Source organism: Carassius auratus, chromosome 27 (genome assembly GCF_003368295.1).
Source record: "Carassius auratus strain Wakin chromosome 27, ASM336829v1, whole genome shotgun sequence".
Lineage (NCBI taxonomy): Eukaryota > Metazoa > Chordata > Actinopteri > Cypriniformes > Cyprinidae > Carassius > Carassius auratus.
Genome location: NC_039269.1, coordinates 26,685,831 through 26,707,855, shown reverse-complemented (window position 1 = coordinate 26,707,855; position 22,025 = coordinate 26,685,831). Strand labels below are relative to the sequence as shown.

The window sequence follows — 22,025 nt, the reverse complement described above, 5'->3', positions numbered from 1 at the left end:
GAAAGCCTGATTTGATCTAGAGAAGTAATATGCTATTTTATGGTCTATATTTCCACATAATTCCATTTTAAAAAAGAACACCGATCATTTACCTTAATAACTTTTAATTTGTGATATTCTGATCTCAGCAACAAAGCAAAATGCATTCAGCATTTTTGTTCAGAAAATAGCTGTTCATTCAGTTTGAAACTGATATTTATTTAAAAATATATTTATTTAGATGTTCTTATTTTTGTTTATAGTTGTGCAAAAGAAATCTGCTATAAGGGTTAGATAATGGAAAATCGATCATTGAGGTATAAAAGTCCAGGATTAAATATTGACAGAAAAGAAACATTTGATGATGTGAAAACACATGAATATTAAACTGCTTTTATTACCATTAGAATATGACAGTATGTTATAACATTGGGCTATATATATCATGATTTACCACTTTTTTTTGTAGAACTTTGAGAATTTTGAGAACATTTTCAAACATGGATATTAATGAGGAAAAGGAAGGCAAATGAAAAGCCTTTCACTCTCAGATGCTATTACATCCACAGATATGAGTTTTCTTTCTCGTATATCACTATTATTCAAAACAATTTCCTCCGTTTAATGACATTTAAAGGCCTTCGCCTATTGTGTCCATTCAACATCAGCCCACATCTTCCTCAAAGTGTTTGAGAAGGAACGTTTTTTAGTTCTAGTCATCATTGGCTGTGTTCCACTCAACCTCTGGATCATCATCTAAACGCAAGATCAGGGATGACAACAGTTGGAAGATGTTCTGCCACAGGAGCGGGAACACATAGACGTCGAAGTCACTGACGTCGATCTGACAGTGATCTCCTGCAAAGCTAATCTCACACACACGCACTGGAAACTGTTGATCAGGTTGCGGCAGAACCCTCCATTAAGACAGGGTTCAGATGCACATTCATCCAGCTCCAGCTCACACCTGTCAAAGAAGATCAGTTGTTTTAGACAGAGAGATTCACATGATGAAGAGCAGTCAGACAGATTTTTTTTCTAGCTCTCTCCTGCTATACAAGTCTATGGGATTCTAACTTTATTTAATCATCTGCCATTAAGTCTGATTGCTTAGGGAAGATTTGCATGTATATTTACTATAATATCACACAATTTAACCTCTGCAGGTTCATATTCTTACTATTGTCCAGTGAATCTAGGCAGACAGTCACAATTATCCTCTGCAGAAGAGCAATTCCCTCCATGCAAGCAACTGTAGTTCCATCTCTCGTTCTCGCAGAGAGACACAGGAAGTTTAGGGAAACTAGAGACAAATTAGATAAAAGGATAACACTTAGAATAAACTTGTTCTATTAACAACTAACTTCTAAAGCATGATAAAGCAAAAAGTAATGATTTTGAATGGCAAACTTCAATATATAGCATGAGATACTATAAGCAAGAGAGACGTATGTGAACAGAGTAGAATGTCTGAATTCACATTAACAGTTATTCATAAAACAGCAGGCCAGAAGTCCCTGGGTGACCTATTTCAAGTGAGATACTGAAGTGCACATCTGATGGACTGTTTACTATCCCATGAGGCCACGGGAGAGGAGTTGTGAATGGCAGTGAAGTGACGCAACTGCAGTCAAAAGTCACGACTATGACAACGTGATGAAATTGGATTCGTACATTCATAGAACTTTTGTATTAATTACCCATATTAAAATACCAGACATCTAACTTAAAAACAGATGTCATAGAATATATCACACATGTACCTGAGACAGCAAGTAAAACAAAAACAAAATTTGGTTTAAAACAAAATTCGAGTCAGTCAGAAATGCCTCTGGCTGTCGATTACAGTGCTTGTTCTGATTTGCTAATACGTGTTAAGATGTAAAGACAGTTATACTGTCATGAACCGGGTCCAACGGCTCCATTCTTTCTTGGAATTTGTCTTGTCATGTGAAATGTTTAGTGTCTGCCTTTCCAGCTGTGTCTTCTGTTCCTGCTTTTCAGGAGGAACCCGGTGATTTGTCCGGAGTCCCGGAGGAGGACCATGATCTGCGGGCAGTCTTTAGGCGTTCCCGGGCCACTTCTCTTCCTCCCCACCGTTCTTACGACTTCAGAATCGATCTCCTTCCGGGTACCACTCCACCTCGTGGTCGCTTGTATTCCCTGTCTGCGCCAGAATGGGAGGCACTCGAGAGGTATCTTTCTGACTCTTTAGACGCAGGTATCATTGTTCCCTCCTCCTTTCCTGCCGGCGCTGTGGGTTTTTTTGTCAAAAAGAAAGATGGTTCTTTGCGCCCCTGCATCGATTATCGAGGGTTGAATGACATCACATTCAAGTACCGTTATCCCTTTCCTCTGTAAGGTCTCCACTAAGCTAGACCCTTCGTAATGCTCACCACCTAGTCTGAATAAAGGAGGGGCACAAGTGGAAGAGTGCATTTAATACCCCAAAGGGCACTTTGAATATCGCGTTCTTCCCTTCGGATCACTCAACGCACCTGTTGTTTTTCAAGCGTTAGTGAACGATGTCCTCAGAGACATGTTAAACATTTTTGTTTATGTTTATCTCTATGACATTAAAATGTTTCCCCCTCTCTCCAGATTCACACTCAGCGCATTCGTCAGGTCCTCAAGCACCTCCTGGAGAACCGTTTGTTTGTTAAGGCAGAGAAGTGTACTTTTCATGCCCAGTCCGTCACGTTCCTTGGTTCAGTTATTTCCGCTGATGGCATCAGTATGGATTCCACCAAGGTTCGTGCCATTATGGAATGGCCTCCACCCAACTCACGTCTTGCTCTTCAGCTTTTCCTGGGGTTCGCCAATTTTTATTGTCGGTATATTTGAAATTTTAGTCAAGTTGCTGTCCTTCTCTCTGCCCTCACATCAGCGAAGACGTGATTCTCTTGGTCCGAATCATCTCACACATCACCTTAGATTTTATTACAGGTCTTCCCTCGTCTGAGGGAAACACTGTAATCCTTACCGTCGTCGATCACTTTTCTAAAGCCGCTCATTTTATCCCTCTCCCGAAACTCCCCTCTGCGATGGAGACAGCTCAGATCGTCGTTGACAAGATTTTCAAGATTCACGGTCTCCCCTCCGATATTGTCTCTGATAGGGGTCCTCAATTCTCTTCCCTGTTTTGGAAGGAGTTTTGTCGCCTTATCGGAGCTTCTGCCAGTCCCTCCTCCGGCTTTCAACCTCAAACCAATGGGCAGGCCGAGTGTACCAACCAAATTATTGGCCGCATCCTTCTTAGTCTCGCGTTTCGCAACCCCGCCTCTTGGGCTGAACAGTTCCCTGGGCCGAATATGCCCATAATTCCGCCCCATCCTCAGATACCGATTTGTCGCCTTTTCAGGGTTGCCTTGGTTACCAGCCTCCGCTCTTTTCTTCACAAGATGCCGAGTCCAGTGTCCCTTCAGTCAGCGCATTATCCAGCGTGCCAAACATACCTGGAGAGGGAAAAGGGCTGCCTTATGCAAGACTCGTTCCCGTACTCGATGGGCGGCTAACAGGCGTCGTACTAAGAGCCCCCGTTACGTCGTCGGTCAAAAGTCAAAGTCACCTTTATTTATATAGCGCTTTAAACAAAATACATTGCGTCAAAGCAACTGAACAACATTCATTAGGAAAACAGTGTGTCAATAATGCAAAATGATAGTTAAAGACAGTTCATCATTGAATTCAGTGATGTCATCTCTGTTCAGTTAAATAGTGTATGTGCATTTATTTGTAATCAAGTCAATGATATCGCTGCAAATGAAGTGACCCCAACTAAGCAAGCCAGAGGCGACAGCGGCAAGGAACCGAAACTCCATCGGTGACAGAATAGAGAAAAAAACCTTGGGAGAAACCAGGCTCAGTTGGGGGCCAGTTCTCCTCTGACCAGACGAAACCAGTAGTTCAATTCCAGGCTGCAGCAAAGTCAGATTGTGCAGAAGAATCATCTGTTTCCTGTGGTCTTGTCCTGGTGGTCCTCTGAGACAAGGTCTTTACAGGGGATCTCTATCTGGGGCTCTAGTTGTCCTGGTCTCCGCTGTCTTTCAGGGCTGAAGAGGTCCTTTCTAGGTGCTGATCCACCATCTGGTCTGGATACATACTGGATCCGGGCGACTGCAGTGACCCTCTGATCTGGATACAGACTGGATCTGGTGGCTACGGTGGCCTCGGAATAAGAGAGAAACAGACTAATATTAGCGTAGATGCCATTCTTCTAATGATGTAGAAAGTACAGTGTTATGGGAAGTGTTCCCGTTTCTGGTTTACCTAATTAATGCAGCCTAAAAATCCTTTAACGGATTTCGATATTAAAAGCATATTAGTATGTTATGTGTTAGCCAGGTTAAATAGATGGTTCTTTAATCTAGATTTAAACTGCAAGAGTGTGTCTGCCTCCCGAACAATGTTAGGTAGGCTATTCCAGAGTTTAGGCGCCAAATAGGAAAAGGATCTGCCTTCTATACAAAAGGTTTGGCTTTCCACCCTCAACCTTCCCCTTCAGTCCACGTCTCACAAATTGGCCCCTAAATTTATTGGGCCATTTCGTATTCTCGAGGTGCTCAGTTCTGTCTCGGGATATCTTGGATCGCTCGCTGATTGATGACTTCTACCGTGCTCGCCAGCCCTCCTCTTTAGGTGTGCCAGGGGGCGCTCCTTGAAGAGGGGGTACAGTCATGAACCGGGTATCCTTTTCTGTATCTCTTTCTCCCTCTCTTAGTTAGTCTCCTTCGCACACTCATCCACTCATCTCATTATCACTCACAGCTATTTCTCATCCCCTCTGCCCTTCATTCACCTATCTCTGCACCTGTACCTTTTTTTCGCTGATTAGACTCTTTATTTCTAGTCTTCTTTCCCCTTTGTTCTCCGCCAGATTATTACCTCATGTTCCCATACGTACCTGAGCCTGGCTGTCTCCCCTTCTGTCTTGTCGTGTCCAGTTTGGTGTGTGTTGAATGGCTCTCCGCTAAATCTCTACTCTACCCAGCCTCCTGCTGAGTCGACTGTCGTCAGTAGCACCATCCACTCACCTGGACCCGTTCTCTGCTTTCACTGGCGGAGTGACGGCCTTCTTCTGTTATTGATTATAAAGACATTTTTGTTTGAGAAGTTGCCTGACGGCATCCTGAGTTATTTTGCCTTGTGAAAACCTGCTGAGTTAATTATAGAGACATTACCTGCCTTCGCATTTGAGTCCTCTCTCCTTCTGCATTGTGAAATATACATTTAATTAATGGTACTAAAGGATTTTACTAATTATTTTATTGTGTCCTCATCTTTATTTATGTGGTAAAAAACAGTTGTGCAATTAGTGATTCGACTGTACATTATGCCTTGTCTGAACTTAGTTTATTAGGAACTGTTTTTCTTTTGTGGAAGCTTTGCGTTTGAAAAACTAATAAAATATTTTTACATTTAAATCAATATTTCATATTTAATTATTTACTTGTGTGATAAGTATTATTTGTAATTATTAACTTGAAATCACCATGTTGGGGTTTATTCTGGAATAAATACTGGCTGGATGTAAACTATCCCTAAACTTATTACTATAGTAAGTACATGTAACATGTAATATGCCTTTTCCCCCCAGACCTCAAAAAATCTCATTCTAGTCCCCAGTTTGATAATTAATATTTATTTTCAGAAATAAAACTCACAGAAACCTGTCAATATATCATGGAAGCACTGGAACTCTCTCCCTGAAATTAAAACAAAACATTAATGAAACATTAAATGCATGCATGCGTGTCTAACAAGATATTGCTCAAGACTTAATCTGCCGAGATGCAGCACTCTTAAAAATAAAGGCCCCAAAAGTGATTATTACATAGAGGAACCATTTTTGGTTTCCCAAAGAACCTTTCGGTGAAAAGTTCTTAAACTATTTTAAAAAATCGAAAGAAACTTATCTGCATTTGAAAGGTTCCACGGATGTTCAAGGTTCTTCATGGAACCAGCGATGCAATTAAAGAACCTTTATTTTTAAGAGCATGGGAAACATATTCACCTGCAGAAATAACCCGTTGTGTTTCTTGGACAGAGACATGAATAACATTTCAATCCTCTTGGACACGTTCCACCATTGCTGCACTTGTGGAGGGTGCATACGTCCACTTCTGTTTCACAGCACCGGCCGGTGTAGCCTGCGTCACACGAGCACTCGTATCCAACTAAGATCGCTCAGAGGTCGATCAGATCTTCACAAACCCCTCCATTCTAGCAAGGGTCAGGCTCACAAACATTAGATCCCCAGCAGCTGAAGTATGGAGTCCCAGAAGTCCTCAGAAACTGCTCTTCTTGGGGTCTGGGTTGGTTCATCTCCATGTCACTGTAATATGTCAACGCAAGGCTTCCAATCTCCACCAAACCAAGACAGCCAGCAAAGTTACCCTCCGAATGGGGTCCCAAGCCTCCTAAGATGATGTCCACATCTTCTCGGAGGAAATCCAGATCTCCTGAGGCCGTGAAGGAGACGGAGGGTTTCTCCCAGCGCTTGTCCAGAACTATTCTCCATCTGGATGACTGGAAGACTGGGTTGTCCATGTTGAAGTCTGCCCTGTGCCACTGACCAAATCATTCACCAGATCCAGGCTGTGGATATACACATAGGAAGTTTGTTTTTGTCCCTGCAGCTCTAAAACTATTTGCCCATCGTGAATGGAAATGGTAATGAACTGAGAATCGTGCTCAGCTTGCAGTTTAGTCATGTTCTGGTGCCTGGTATGGAAAAGCATTGAAATGCTGCTGAGGTATCGCTGTATTTTTCCATTGCCACAATCTGTTATTATGTGGCTGTCACTGCGGAGGCTGACATTCACCAAACCTGCAGAGCAGACAGGTAAAAGCATCAGTGTTATAGCAACCTTTTTTTTCTTACATTTTTCTGTACTAAAAATCTAATAACATGCATGGAACTCACAAACAGAAGATTAAAAAAGATCAGCTTTTTCATCATAGATCTATCATAGCACATACAGCATATAAACAGAATCCTCAGCCGATTCAGAAGCTGCTTCCAAAACCAACTACATATCTTACTTCCCTTTTATCAATTTTTACTTTTAAATTGGATTAAACAATTCTTCCAAAAAAATCTATTTCAAAATCAATTGATTCCCTGCCATTAACACGCTCAAATGCACGGTCTCAGGACAAGCACATATGGTGTGGCAAATCCAACAAAGGATAATCTTTCAAGCTTTCATAAATCCCCAGTATAGCTACACATGACAATTATCAATTACATAACTGAACTCTGGATAGGGATCACAGATGTATTGCTGAGACATCATCAAACTTTTCTTTCAATAAGAAAAAGATTCATAGTTCAGATAAGGACAACATGTTCAAACTGACATTGACAAAGTCAAATATACATTTTTTTATAAAATATTTCTAAGTATAGAGTTTAGTATTAGTAGTAATATTAGTAATAATATCAAACAAAATAGCATTTGTATAATTCATAATATATGAAAATTCATCATGTTTTCATAATTTTATATTTCGATAGTTAAACATTTTAAATTATTTTGATAGATTAGCCAATTGTACAAAAAAAGAAAGATATGGTTCAAGTCCAGCATTATTATCTCAGAATTGTGAACATTGTAAATAACGTATTCATCAATAATTGGTTCAAGCCACAAGGACTAAAAGATTTATTCAGTTACTCCAGATCTGTAACAGTATTTTTATATAACTATGGTAATTACACTCTGTAGGACATTTTTTTTGTATATCGTCATGCTCCCTTTTTTTATGCTTTATTTTACACATTGCACAGATTGTCTTTATACGAATGTCTGTTGTGGTTTGTTTTTTCTGTATGTTTGTGAAAATCATAATAAAAATATATTTAAAAAAAAACAATAATTGGTTCCAAAAGTGGAGCTAGTTCTGAGAGAAGTCCTATACTCTAAAACATCCATGGAATCTTTCTGATGTTCTTTATAGTGGAAAAGGGGTTCTTTAGATTTTTTTAATATTCTACACACTGTTCCTATGAAAAGTTCTTTGGGGAACCAAAAATGGTTTTATGATATCACTGTGAAACCCCCTCTTTAGAACATTTTATTTAAAAGGTAGCAGAATTTGTTTGCAGATCACACTTGTTTCGATATTTGAAATCTACTGCAATGACTTTCCGACATGTGACTTAAATAGATAATACACACAAACCTGGAACAAAATATATATAATTGAAGTCAATGGCTACATGCAATGGTTTGGTTACCAATATTGTGTGTTCATCACAAGGTGAGGGTTAATAAATGATGACAGGATTTTCATTTTTAAGTGTTTAAATGAAATACTGTTCTATGCAAACCAACCCAAGTAGTATAATGTAAGAGCGATCATACCATCTAAACAGTGCTCGTCCTCATAAGGCCGATGGCATTCACAGCTAAAGCTCCTCCATCCAGTCTTGACACATCTGCCTCTGTTCTGTCATGGGTTTTCCTTGCAGGGGTCTCAGTCACTGCAGCCCTGTTTCACATTAAATTGATTAGCGGGAGTCCTCAGCCCAACCAAACATCCCTCATACATCCCAGAAAGCCGAAGCAGTCTCTTGCTCTCCTTTCTGCATCACAGTTAACTCAGACAGACCTGAACCCAGTTCAGACTCTGCCTGATCGATCTGTACTTCCAGACGACACGTGTCCTCAAGACAAGACGGGTCTGTAAAACTCAGCCCGAGCATGTTGTTATGCAGCGAGGCCTTGACCGTGTGCTCTAGAACGGGAGCTCTAGAAGAACTCTTTCAGCTTTCATTGCTCTCTGCAGGAAATGCCGTAGCCTTCCATCCACTAACTCAGCATGGATGGCGAGTGGCACGGTTCTGGCACCAGTGACGTTCACAGCCGAGCAGGATTACTGTTCAGTACGGCCCTCCATAGAGGTGTCCATTATAGCACGTTTGGGAACAATGACATTTGTATTGTCCATCCTGGTTCTCGCACACACCACCGTTCATGCACAGGTTCATATCACAACCATCGATATTCTCCTCACTGAAGACTCCTGAGGCAGAGAAGAAACAATATTACTGACGGAAACTAGTTGGTTTTTTAATATCTGTCTGAGATATCACATTCACACAAAAGTAAAAAAAATATAAATTGCTATCATTTGCTCATCTTCATGGCGTTTCAAAAACGGTGTTACTTTCTATCTTGGAACACACACACTAAAATTCCCAATTGTTTTTGTCCATACATTGAAAGTCAGTGAGATCCAAAATAACACTGAACTGTTTGGACAAAAAGCACATAGAGACATTGTTCAAACTATCGTCTTTTGTGTTTTACAAAAAGAAACAACAAATGATGATTAAGTTATTATTTTTTTCAATTACATTTGTTTTTGATCGTAACTATTTAAATGAAATGTATGAAAAAATCAACAATGGTTTAATAGTATTTGGAACGTTCTTAAACTTAACATAGCAACTCAAAATATTAAACCGTTTGTGTTTACAATGTTAAGTTTGTTGGTGAGGGTCTAACTGGCTGCTCAACATGCTTAGTTTGTTTTCACTCAGAAATGTTTTGTAAAATTCACAAATAATTATGAAAAAATGCAAGTAACACACTGAATTAAACAACACATTTTGAAGTAGAAATACTGTATTTTTATTATAAAATACATTTCATTCTTTGTTTTATTTATAACTTTGAAAACCTTTTTTTATAATGAACTTATAAAAGATAAATAATTAAATTAGTACATACAGCTTATTTTGGTGTACCTATAACTTTCTCAGTCTACCCCAAAATTATAACCGTTCTAAATCATATGATTGCATAATATATCCACTTAATTTAATTGGCTTAATGAACTCAATTTAAAATGATTGCACATGCATGTGCAAACAATATTATTTTTGTTTATATTAGTCCACTGCAATCACAGATCAACTTTAACTGAGTCAGTAAACATAACAGTATGTATACCCATAAAAATACTGTTTTGCCAACTGATTTTTCTTTTTCGTAGATTTTGTGCTTCATGAACTTGAAATTTTGGGCAAATTATGAAGATTTGCTTTAACAGAAACACTGCAATCGCATACTCTCCAATACTATTAAAATCACATGTGTGAAGATTTATGGACAAAAAAAAAAAACATTATGCATTCATAGGCTACAAGTTTCATCAAAGACATTAATAGGCCTGCAAACAATAACCTCCTAAAAAAGAGCACAGACAAGTTTCTAATGTAATTCATGACCATGCCACAAAATAAAACTATTATGAATTGTTACCTGCGTAGAGCAACAGCACAATCCAGAAAGAAATGCCTGCTCTTGACATGATTTTCGTTATAAACCGACTAAACAGAAAGGAGACCTAAAACCAGCTTTGTAAAACAACATTACAGACTTCCTTTGCTCTTCCTCATTCATCTGTGTTTAGGATGGACTGACTTCTCACTGGCTTCACACATCCTTTGGGATTATGGTAATGCACTTACATGTGTAATGAACTGGTGTGAGGCCAGACACAGGAGCCACGGCTAATCTGAGAGAGCTCTCGATCCTCACCTTATGGACGGAAACTACAAGAGCAATTCTTAGACAGCAGAACTCTACTATAAAGGCATCATCCAGTATTGAGACTTCAAAGGTTTTTTTAATGTGAAGAATAGAATCAGAATTAGAATAAACTATAAGAAATTTGGTAAAAATCTTTTGGAATGTTCGTTTTCAAACTTGTCAGGCATTTTCAGGACATACTGTCAATGATTCATACATAACTTAGTGCAGGTACACCCCCCTGCTGTTTTTACCAACATAGTGATAAAGTCAAGATATATATTTATTTATTGTTAACTATGAGCTATGTTGACAGGAGTGAGGTAAGCACTTTCACAATGAAGCTTACACGTACCTGAGAGAAAACCCATTTCACAGTTAATTAAAACATTACTACAGGCGGATTATTACTGGACAACTATTTGAAGACCTGGAATCTGAGGGTGCAAAAAAATATAAATATTGAGAAAACCACTTTTAAAGTTGTCCAAATGAATATTTAGCAATGCATATTACTAATCAATAATTAAGTTTTGATATATTTATGGTAGGAAATTTACAAAATATCTTCATGGAATATGATCTTTACTTAATATCCTAATGATTTTTGGCCTAAAAGCAAAATTTATAATATAAAAATGTATCTATAATTTTTACCCATACAGTGTTTTTTGGCTATTGCTACAAATACACCCAAGACTTAAGACTGGTTTTGTGCTCCAGGGACACATATTATTAACAAAGTTTATCACCATTCAAAAGCTTGGGGTTGATTTTAATTAATTAATTTATTTTAAAGTCTCTAATTCTCACTAATGCTGCATTTATTTGATCAAAAATGCACTAAACAAAAAATAAAATATTCCATAATAAGTAATATTATATTTATTTTTAAATATAATTTATTCCTGTGGTGCAAAGCTGAATTTTGTAACTTCATTGCTCCAGTCCTCAGTGTCACGAAATCCCTCAGAAATCATTTTAATATGATTTTTTTAATGACACTTTTTCCTATTATGATATTTTGAAACAGTGATGCTGTTTAATTATTTTATCGAAACCATGGTACATTTTCGTTGAATGAACAGAAATGGAAGCCATTTGTAACAATGTAAAAACTATAGTGTTATTAATTTATTGTGATCTTGCTAAATATGATTTTGTTTTTAAAATACATTAATGTCCATGAAATTAAAAGCTTTTGAAAATACATGCTAAGTCTTGAATACACCGCTTCTATGATTGACATGTTTTTAATTTCAGTATTAAAAAGAATTGTGATATTTTTTGGGTGGTATAGTCACAGTTTTATAATTGTTCTAATATCATAAAAAAGCAAAAACCTATTAAAATAAGTGCATTCTTGGAAAAAAAACTTTGAGCAGTTTCGGCATGGTCTTTCATTATTACCATCGGTAAAAGAGCCACAAAATGAATCCAAGTCATTGCTTTTATTTTTCCTCATTTTGCAGGTAAATATGAGAGTCACATCAGAGTACACACGGGAGAAAAACCTTACCAGTGTGACATCTGTCTTCAGTGCTACTCCACCAAATCAAACCTCACTGTGCACAAGAAGAAACACGACAGTGATTCCCCCGTCCAGAGGAAAGAGCACAAGTGTCCCTTCTGCATTAACTCCATGCCAGCAAGAAGACTCTCAGCAAACATGACAAGAGGTGCAGAGCATATCCTATATCATTTATCAAGATTGCTTTTGAAATGCAATGTTAATTTCATCAGCTTGTTTCTCAATAGCATGATGAAGAAAAAAAGTGTGCTGGTATATTTAGCCTATATACCCTTTTAAAATTCCACAGTTATTAAACCTTAGATAGCACCATGAAGAAATCCTAGAATGCATGATATCAACAGCACCTTCTAGTTGTAGTTAAAAATCTTTCCATTTCAAGCGACCGATTGTTGTGTACTTTGGAATTGAACTCTCCTGTTTCTTTTCCAATCATATATCGAGCCAGTTTGAATAGGGAAGATGACTCATTCTCCTGTTTTGTGTCACTGTGTATATACAGTAATGAGCATTGACAAAAGAAAGAAAAACAAGGAATTATCTCAGGAGGTCAGACACGATATTATAGCCAGGCACGGACACTCCCAAGGCTACAAGAGCGTCTCCAGGAACCTGATGTTCGTAGATAATGTTATCATGAAGATTGGTGGCAGTGTAGCCAGCCTCGCTGGATGTGAAGGGAATGCAGTGCACCCCCAACTTTAATAATCACCGTTGAGATAATCAGCTAAATAAAGTGCAACATAAAAACATTACCAATGGAGATTTTGGGCATGTGTGTCCATAATCGATAAATAAATAATATAAAAATGGTCTTCAAGATAGGCTTCGGTTTCTTCGCGTTCAATATAATTTTTGGTTTTCTGTCAATTTTGGAGAGGTGCAAGATGTGACTTAAATCAGCAAAATAATTGAAATAAATTTCTTTTTTATAAAATATGTAGCCCAAACAGTTTAGTTTCACCAAAAATTATATTTTTGTACTATTCAATAGAAGTTATTTTGGAACTGAAACTGTTTTGTGGTCTACATATCGAAGTCATGTAGGTTTGCGATGGCATGAGGGTAAGTGAATCATGACAGTATTTTATATATTTGGGAGGAGCTATCCCTTTAAGAGATGGCAGGAACATTTCCCCAGATTAGACCGTTATTTTTATGTAATCTACATTTATTAAGCTGTACTTTGTGTTATGTTAAATTACAAAAAAATAAATAGTTCACACTGCTGCAGTGGCGTTTCTAATCCAGTAACAGTTTTCTGTTTTGACAGCCATTTTCAGTTTCTAGATAAGTTGTGGAAACTCTCTCATTGATTTTTTTCTTTTGCTTTTGGAGCCAACGGGAAATGTGTAGTCTCCCATTCACTTCCTGGAAGTGTCAACTGTTCTTCTGTTTTGTTATGTTTCATTATGTTTCAGTTTTTACATGTTCCTGTAGCCATCTATTGGAAAAACATTGCTGCAGTTTCCACACTTTCAGAGCTGTTGTTCGCCTCAGTTTGTGACCAAAGTCCAACACATCGTCTGCCAACAGATTTCATCCTGACCACCTCCAGGAGTTTCTTTCTCAGAAGAAGAAGAAGAGTAAAGGCTGGAAATGTGACATGAGTTACTTTGATATATTTGATGCACTACAAGCACAATATGCTTTAAAGGGTTAGTTCACCGAAAAATTTAAATTATGTAATTAATAACTCACCCTCATGTTGTTCCAAACCAGTAAGACCTCCGTTTATCACAGTTTATATATTTTAAGATATTTTAGATTTAGTCCGAGAGCTCTCAGTCCCTCCATTGAAACCTGGTGAACGGTCTACTGTCCATGTCCAGAAAGGTAAGAAAAACATAATCAAAGTAGTCCATGTGACATCAGAGGGTCAGTTAAAATATTTTGAAGCATCGAAAATACATTTTGGTCCAAAAATAACAAACTACGACTTTATTCAGCATTGTCTTCTCTTCCGTGTCTGTTGTGAGAGAGTTCAAAACAAAGCAGTTTGTGATATCCGGTTCATGAACAAATCATTCGATGTAACCGGATCTTTTTGAACCAGTTCACCAAATCGATCTGAATCGTTTGAAACGGTTTGCGTCTCCAATACACATTAAAGCCCCCGTCATTCTCGCTTTTTTGAAGCTTTGATTGTGTTTACAGTGTGCAATATAACATGTGTTCATGTTTCGCGTGTAAAAAAAACAGTATTTTTCAAACAATTCACCTATCTGTATACCTCTGTTTTCACTGTCATAAAACTGGGCTGATGACTTCCTTGTTCTATAAAGTCGCTCCTTCAGAAATACGTGACGAGTTCTGATTGGGCCAGCGGTTCCTGTCTTGTGATTCGACAGCAGCTTAGAGCACGCGGCCCTCCTCGAAACGCGATTGGACTAGAACACACGTGCTGGAGATGTACTTATAATCACAGGAGCATTTTTACTGACGAGATGTGCATGAAAATCGCATTCGTTTTTTTGCACAGCCCTAACATCTAGTTATCAAAGCTAAACAGCGTTGCCCTTTGTGTAATAAGTTACAGAAACTGTTAAACGCACCAACTTAAATAATAAAATACACTTACCAGTTGTGGTCCATAAACAACACCTTCTCCAGACAAAGAGGGAACTGCTCCATCTTTCAAGAATAATCTTTGTGCGAATCCGGCATTAAACTGATTTAGATTGAGGAAGCTGTCCTCAGCAAGCTGTCGTTAGTTTTACATGTGGATTATAATTTTCGGGAACTGAGTTAAACATAAATTGGAACCATTAATCTCCAAGTACGCCATCCCTGGGAAGCCCAAAAAAGATGATTGGACTCAGAGATAAAAATAACAGCGTTTCAACGACATGACAAACAAAAACGCAGCTCTTCCTTCTCCGTCAGAGCGCAACAAGGCCACGCCCCCTTTTTGTGTATTCACGTGGGCGGAGGTTAGTCAAAACACTGTTTTAGTGACGTCATTACTGCAGGAACTAGAGGGCTGTAGTCCAAACGGGTCGTTTTTTGTAGGCGAATTATATTATTTATACTCTAACAAGAACATTACACACTAAATAAAGTTTAAAACATGGGATCACGAAGAAGGGGACCTTTAATCCACAAATGACTTAAACTGTTAACTTTTTTAATGTGGCTGACATTCCCTCTGAGTTCAAACAAACCAATATCCCGGAGTAATTCATTTACTCAAACAGTACACTTACTGAACTGCTGTGAAGAGAGAACTGAAGATGAACACCGAGCCGAGCCAGATAACGAACGAAAGATTGACTCGTTCTTGAGTCAAGAACCGTTTCTGTCAGACACATCCAATTCGTGAACCGAGGAGCCGATGATACTGCGCATGTGTGATTCAGCGTGAAGCAGACCAACACAGAGCATCTGAACTGAACTGATTCTTTTGGTGATTGATTCTGAACTGATTCTGTGCTAGTGTAATGAGCCCGCGGGTAAACCGAAGGCTTGAATCAAAGGCAATCATCGCAAATGATGCCATAAGGTTAGCGCAAAAGAACTGGTGAACTTTTTTTCAACCGGTTTATTGAATCAACCTGTCCAAGAGAACTACTGGTGATCCGAAAACCGATGCAGCCGGTTCTTCACTCGAGAACGAGTCAATGTTTTGTTCGTTATCTGGCTCGGCTCGGTGTTCATCTTCAGTTCTCTCTTCACAGCAGTTCAGTCAGTGTACTGTTTGAGTGCATGCATTACTCCGGGATATTGGTTTGTTTTAACTCAGAGGGAATGTCAGCCACATTAAAAAAGTTAACAGCTTAAGTCATGTGTGGATTAATGCGTATTGGAGACGCAAGCGTTTCAAACGATTCAGTTCGATTTGGTGAACTGATTCAAAAAGATCTGGTTACATCGAATGATTCGTGCGCAAACCGGATATCACTTCACTTCAGTGTTTTGAACTCTCTCTCACAACAGACACGGAAGAGAAGACAATGCTGAATAAAGTCGTAGTTTTTGATATTTTTAGACCAAAATGTATTTTCAATGCTTCAAAAAATTCTAACGGACCCTCTGATGTCACATGGACTACTTTGATGATGTTTTTCTTACCTTTCTGGACATGGACAGTAGACCGTACACACAGCTTCAATGGAGGGACTGAGAGCTCTCGGACTAAATCTAAAATATCTTAAACTGTGTTCTGAAGATGAACGTAGGTCTTACTGGTTTGGAACTACATGAAGGTGAGTTATTAATTACATAATTTTCATTTTTCGAGCATTCATTTAATATTGAAAAAGTGTCCAATATCCAGGACCCTTCCCTTGTGACATCTGTGGTCATCAGTTTAATGACACGGGCAACCGCAAGCGTCACATAGAGTGCACACATGGGGGGAAGAGGAAGTGGACCTGCATTCTGTGTGGCAAATCAGTTCGAGAGAGGTAAAAATGCTGAAACGTTACCAAAACTGAATGCGAATGGATGTTTTGTTCAAATGCAAGCTGCTAACATTTGAAAATCTTTTCAGGACAACCCTCAGGGCGCATCTAAGGGATCCATAGCGGGGAAAAACCTCACCTGTGCAGCATCTGTGGACCAAGTTTCGGTCATGGAAGCTCCTACAGGTCTGTGAGTAAGAACTGTAAAAATCTAAACATTATTACAACTTAAAATAACTGTTTACTATATGAATAGGTTTTAAAATGTGATTTGAGATGCAAAGCTGGATTTTCAGCATTCAGTGTCACGTGATCTTTCAGAAATCATTCGAATATGCTGATTTAGTGCTTTAAATATTATTTAAGCTTAATATTTTGTCTTGCTTAGTACTTTTTGTGTGGAAGCAATTTTGTAACAACATGCATGTCTTTACTGTTTGTTTAATCCAGTCATGATCAATACATGTATATTTAAATATAAGTATTAAAAAAAACAAGATTGAAAGTGATTGGTCAGAACAGGTCATGTGATAGTGTTATTTATTACCAGGGCCGTTGCTAGATTTTGTCTCTTTTTTTTTTTTTCAGGCTTCACCTTCGTGTTCATCATGAGGACAAGCGCTGACGAATGCAGCAAAACGTTCATCCACCACTATCATCTCAAAAAACACAAAAAAAATCTATGTTTTTGAGTCAAGATCTCAGAAACCCCATTTATAAATTGTAAAAAAATTACATTTTGACATACTGTATCATATAAGTTTATTCAGGTTGCATCATTTTACCGTCTACTGTTTTAATGAGGAAGCCCAATGTTTTAAAACTGTGATTTAATGGAATTGTTCACACAAAAATGTAAATTCTGCCATTGTTTATTCACCTTAAAACCTGTATGACTTAATCTTTGATAAAATACTTTTTACATAATAAAAAAGATATTTTTTATTTGTTATACAAAAATGTATATACCTATACCTGTAGGGTAAAAAACTGGAATCCAACTTAAAAGTTATTATTTCACTATTAGACTCTCCGTATGAGATGCTTCCTCCTTTTTAAGACTAATTAGCATGTTTTAAAAATGCATCAAAGTGTATGTATGATAAGTCTTGTATTGTTTTTTTGTGTAGGGGAGAGAGAGGGGAGATGCTTCCGACGTGCCGATCACCTGACTGTCCATTATAAAAGCATTCATCTGGGAGAGAAGATCTGGCGAAGGTATAGCAAAATCAATTTCAGAAACAAATTCTGAACCAATTTCTCACATTCTGGGTCTGCATGTTCCTTGTGTTTGAACTCAAGATGAGAGCATGTCTTTAGAGACTGTCATATGTTTGCTCAGAGTGATGAAAGGTTGTGTGCCAAGCCCTTCTATGGAGATAGTTTGGGTGTGTTATATGCAAACAACTAACTCTAGGCACATATCCACTTATTTAGTAAACTTTAAACATTAGAAAATGCTTAAAAACAAAGTCACGTGTCTCCACGTGTTGTGAACTGAGACCTATTGTTATTGTGATGATGATTTCATGATCATGTACTGTATCCTGACAGATATAAAGCAGTGGTGCATCAGTGTCAGGTGTCCAAGAAAGAGTTCAGGGGAAGACCAACCTTATGTCGCATATCAGAACACATTCTGGTGAATTACACTACCATTCAAAATATTTTTTTTCCCCTGAAATAAATTATATACTTCAATTGATCAAAGGACAGAAAATATATTAATAATGCACTAATTTATGTATGGAGTTTTGAACTTTCAATCGATCAGAGAATCCTAAAAACAATGTTTGATAGTTTCTGCAAAATAATTCTAAATAAGTATTATTAATGTTTCTTGAGCAGCAAATCAGCATATTAGACTGATTTCTGAAGGATCGTGGGACACTGAAGACTGGAGGAATGATGCTGAAAATAAAGCTGCGCATCACAGAAATAAATGACATTTTACAATATATTCACAAAGAAAACAGTCATTTTAAATAATATTTCATAATATTGCTGTTTTACTATCTTAGTGACAACCAACTATTTAAATCAAATCAACAATTAGAATAAAAAAATCCAACAAACAATAAAAAATGTAACTAATAGATATTATTTCCCTAGTAATTTTTTTTTGTTTATTTTCTGAAATATTATGTTAAAATATGCAAATGAGTCATCGTTATTTAATTAACTATGTACTTATATGCATACTTCTCCAGAACAGAGGTTAATAAGGTTTTTACAGAGGAGATTTTTGTCATCTCTTTATGACGCTCCGTAAATCAGCAAATACTGTCAGCAGCCAGAATTTTATTTTTATTACAATGCTTTTAATGACATATTGGTCACACGTTATTAACAAACCAATAACTGTGACTTTTGCCTCAAACTGCTAATTTGTGGCTTATTTATAGTTATTTAGGTAGTTGTTACATTCAGGTATTGGGTAGGATTAGAGATGTAGAATATGGTCATGCAGAATATGTGCTTCATAAATACCAATAAACAGCAAATATGTTAATAATAGTGAAAGTGAAAGAGAAAGTGACGTGATATTCAGCCAAGTATGGTGACCCATACTCAGAACTTGTGCTCTGCATTTAACCCATCCGAAGTGCACACACACAGAGCAGTGAACACACACACACACACACTGTGAACACACACCCGGAGCAATGGGCAATAGGCATGCTAATAAACAACTAGTCAATAGTGAGAATTGGTCCCTTTACTAAAAAATTGTGTGTAAAATAAGGAAAACATATCTATGGACAGACAACTTAAGCACACAGATAGGATCAAAAGTCATCTTTGGTGGATGCATGTGTAGTGTTCTAGTACTCGACCAATGTATATTCATTATTAAAATAACCAAAAACTAAGAAATATCTTTGATATTAATGCTTTTAAGTCCTTTTGAGGCCCCCTTGGAAGTTTGTTGAGGCCCCATAGTGGGCCCCTGTTATGCCGGTTCAGAAATTACTGAGGGAAATTATTGATGAAATCTACAGGTACAAGTAGACAGGTTAATTAAATTAACACCAGATGAAAAGACGGATAGCTCAAAAATAGACCAGTGCATGAAAAAAAATATATGTGTTTTTGACTCTAATGTCTCTCTTTAAGGGCAAATTGTGACATTTCTGCTCCACAATTTTTTCCTTATCCTATATTTTGTCCTCATCAACACGTCCAGAGCCCACCACAACACACCGAAGACCGTGCTGCATGGTGTGGCGACTGACTTTTGTTTCCGTGACCCTCGTCCCCGTACAGATGACTGAGGAAAGCGTTCTTGCCGTGCACAGGACGCCGCATGGGGTCCTTCCAGCTGTGAGCCAGCAACAGCAGACAGGCTACCAGTCCTCCACTGACCTGGTGTTTTTAGAAAAGTACACCCTCACGCCACAGCCGACCAACATCGTGCACCTGGTGCAGCCCGAGCAGATGCTGGACCCTCGAGAGCAGTCTTACCTGGGAACGCTCCTGGGACAGGACTCGGCTACAGCTGTGCAAAACATGTCTAGTGCTGAACATATGCATTAATTCAGCACATGAAGTCATCAGTCTTTGTGCTGTTCTTAAAATGATGCATGTTGCTCTGAATTTGTTTTTGTAATTCAAAGCAAAGAAATGGTGGAAGGTTATGAAGGGGAATAAATACAGAATATTCATTTTAAAAGAATTGCATTAGTATCATAAAATTATGACTTATCTTTTATTGTATATTGAATGTGTGTGTGTATATATTTCTGCTAATTCGATCCATAACCCGTGTGTTCATATAGGTGACATGGAAATAACCTGCGGTTAATATATCAACAGAAGGCATGTAGTAGATTGTGTGCACCAGATGTTTTGATCATGTTGATCATTTAGAGGCCCAAGACACTGTATACAGTTAAAGATGGTTTTCATATAGCAGTGTTGTCTCTGTGCTGTGAGCTGTTGTTTGAGATGTACAGTAAGGTCAGCAGAAAAAGGGTACAATATTTGACCATTTCATTTGAAGTGTGTCACTGCCTCCCTGTGGTCAAACACCAACACACACTCTGGGCTCTCAACCGTTTTGATCTGAAGCAAGGAAGCAAACTTAATTCATTTAAAACGTTTAATGACCAGTCCACCGTTTCTTTCTCACTATGTAAAGAAAGATTGCATTGTTCTGCCCCAAAATAAGACAGATACACAACTCATTGACTTGTTTGGCTGCTATTTCATCTCAGGTGAAGTACATGACCATGAGCTCTGTACTGGATTCTGTTCTGTATGGTATTTATATGTATATTATTTCTCTCACCTTTGGATCACGTGTTAAACTGATTCAAGGTTTCCAGTTGAATCATCTTTAGTCCCGGGGCCTGTACCATGATGGTAACTGAACAAATTCAGAGTTACAGGATTAGTTTTGAGTTGACCAAACCTAACCTCTCCAATCCGGCTTTGTTAATTATATAAACCATAAAATGACTCGGTAACTATCATTAAAATCATACTGCTTCTATTTCTCTTTTTTTTTTTTTTGCGTTAGTGAACTTTAATTTGGAGCAAGATAAACTGGAGTGACTGTGTCAGACGTGTGTCACTTCTCTCACATCTGATTGGTCCAGCTTCAGTTTGAGATCTCTAACCCAGAACAGCCGTGGAGTGCAAGTTACTAGGGCAATGAATGCTGCTAAAAGCCAAGCCACTTACGTGGTACCTAAAACCCAGGATTGGTGCAAACTTACCTGGCCAGCCAGCTAACCAACATTGGTTTCCATTCCGTGACGCTAGTTTAAAAGTGAATTTCTCCGTCTGATGTTTAGTAACAATAGCATTGAGGGAAAATAAATACCTATCACCATAAGTCTATCAGAAGCAAAATATCCAATATTCATCAGAAACATCTACAGATGCTCCTTCAAGGGCTGTTGAGTTGTTTAGTAGAGTTGAGTACACAATCCTGTTAATAATTAATTTACAAATGAATGCAGTCTTAAACTGAATTTGACATAATTACTGACATATAGAATTGCGTAATGAAATAGCGGTAAAGGATTCATATAAAAAGTAGGCTATATTTAGTATGAGAGGGACTCGCTATGGTTTTTCTGCTTTCTGCACACGTTCTGCTTCTGACGTCATTAATAAATTAGAACGCTCAACGCTGTAATCGAGGCAACCGAAACAAAACTTTATTACTGCAGCTACTTTACGAGACCGACTCATCTTACTTTTATTTTAGATTTTTAAACTTAATTCATTCTAAAAAGTATTTTTCCAATATTTTCTTTCTTTGTGTTTGTTACTAGTTTTCAAGAATGAAGTCATTCCCTTTTTTGAAAAATGCAAAATATTTGATATTTAAATTGTGTAAAAAACTGGCGGCAAAAACTTCCCTCTCCCCCCCTCATTGCTTTCAAAAGGCAATAAAGCCTATTTGATTTGACATCCTAAAATGCTGCAAAATTAGATAATGAGCACTGTTGTGGGAGTCAATGCAGAAACTGGATTCACATACTCATCTAAACACCTATAATTTACTGTTATTCAGTAAATATCAAAAGTACTTACTGAAGGCTTATATGTAAAGAC

The 22,025-nt window shown here is 37.8% G+C and overlaps 2 pseudogenes; one reads left to right on the top strand and one right to left on the bottom strand.

Annotated features, from left to right (window-relative positions):
• Nucleotides 1-691: 691 nt before the first annotated feature.
• LOC113046479 (protein crumbs homolog 1-like) lies at nt 692-8,689 on the bottom strand (annotated as a pseudogene).
• Nucleotides 8,690-8,805: 116 nt separating this feature from the next.
• On the top strand, nt 8,806-20,252 carry LOC113046478 (zinc finger and BTB domain-containing protein 41-like; annotated as a pseudogene).
• Nucleotides 20,253-22,025: the final 1,773 nt, after the last annotated feature.